Source organism: Leptinotarsa decemlineata, unplaced genomic scaffold, assembly GCF_025532065.1.
Source record: "Leptinotarsa decemlineata unplaced genomic scaffold, Ldec_3_MD MMD2_tig00003348_RagTag_RagTag, whole genome shotgun sequence".
NCBI classification, from domain to species: Eukaryota; Metazoa; Arthropoda; class Insecta; order Coleoptera; family Chrysomelidae; genus Leptinotarsa; species Leptinotarsa decemlineata.
Window position 1 is genome coordinate 2,487,465 of NW_027412588.1, and position 1,924 is coordinate 2,489,388.

The following is a 1,924-nucleotide window of genomic DNA, read 5'->3' on the forward strand; positions in this document are numbered from 1 at the left end:
GATTGTTTTAGTATGAATATCAATCAAAAAGAAATTATCACAACTTTCAATACAATTCCATTGGAACAGTTTTTATTCTCAGAAGGAGATTTTGAATGACAGTTCTATCGGAAACATTTCTTCCACACCAGAATAGAAATAATGTATTTCGATGCCTGTTTCGATTACGAAGTTTGCATCATCCGGGGATGAGTACAACTTAGTTGTAGCAAGTACTTCCTTCTTTTAATAATATTCAATAACAGCGTTCCTTATAAATTTCATTCTGGAAGGCCTGGGAGGCCATTGAATAGGGTCATATATTCTCACATGATCTAGCACGCCATTAGAATCTGATATATCCATCTATGGGAGTGGATGATCCATCCTAAAAATATAAATTTTGCCTATTCATAGGACCAAGTTTATCCAGGAATTTCACAAAATTATACTTCTAGTTTGTAAAATTGAATGACTTGTCATTTCCAGTGGTTTGCACTTAATTTTGATCAGCCTGTACATGGAGTTGAAAAGATAAGTATGACTATTGTAATGAAAAGAACAACATAAAACATAAAAAAAAAACATTAATTTTTCAATCCAATAAATTGAAATAGTACAATTTTGAAAATGGCAAATTGCAAAGAAAAAACATTCAATAACACAATCTCGATGTTATCAGACCACCTTGTATATATTGTCCATCAAGATTGCCAGCGGGGGAAACGTTTAACAGGAAAACTCCATCGACAAGAACTGCGCCCGGAAGTAAAAATATGTTCTTATAATTCTTGTAAGCGACACTTATTCTCAAGGTTGAATGCCAAGTCAATCAATAGAAAAGTGCTTTGATAGCACAACATAATTCTCATTGAACTGTTCCTTGTATCAAGAAATAATGGAAAAAATCACCATATTAATACATTTGATTGAGAAATTATTGAGCTACTGAAAGATATTTAATCAGGTAAAATCAGTCTGTTGGCTGAAATTAATAATTATTCCAATCTGTTAAAGGACACGACTTGATTAAAATATAGTTTATATTGTCCGTTAAGTTTTTATTTTATCATCGAGGGTGAAAAATTAAAATTGATGATAATGAAGTATGTTTGTAATATTTGTTTTCTACATCATGAAATATTCCTGGGGTTATATCGTTGGCAAGCACCTGTTTTTCTATCCGCGAGTTCTGAAATAAATTATGACTGTCATGAATTCCCCACAATTTATTCATTATTTAAAGTAAACATATTGCCTGAAAACTTTAAACTACTTAGGACACGGGGCTGTCACAAGTCGTTTTTTATACATTGGTTTACTGAATGCACTAAGTGTTAATAACAATAAGATAAACAATTTATTTGTTGATATTCACAGCCATGATGTTAGTTTTATTTGTTTGACAGAAACGGGGTTTAGAGAAAAGTCAGAAGATAGTTTTTATTCAAACAATTTCACATTGAAAAGTAGCTTCTGTAGGGAAAAAATGGTAGGTGTGACAATTCTTGTAAAAAATTATAAAGAGACACACCGTATCGATCTCACAAAATAACTTGTTAAATAAGACAGAAAATTGTACTTGTGATGCACCGTTTGGGAACTTTGGTGCAGTAATGAATATTATTGGAGTTTTTTCCCAGTATTATCACTTGGTGATCGAAACACGTGTCGAAGTGTTAAAATAACGGTTTGCTGTTGGGAAAAAAAATCCAGTAATATTCATCGAAAGGTGTGGTATTTCAGGTAACTTGAGTACAGGAAAAACTATAATACTGTGTTGCTATCGTTCTGCATCATGAGATTCGAATGTTTTTTTAACACTATTCAAAACGTTTTAGATGAAATTTTTAAGTCAGATGTGAATATTTTATCGTGTGGTGATTTCAACGCAGATTTTTAAGATAGGTTCAGTCCAGCATTTAACAAAATCTGTGATGTTTTA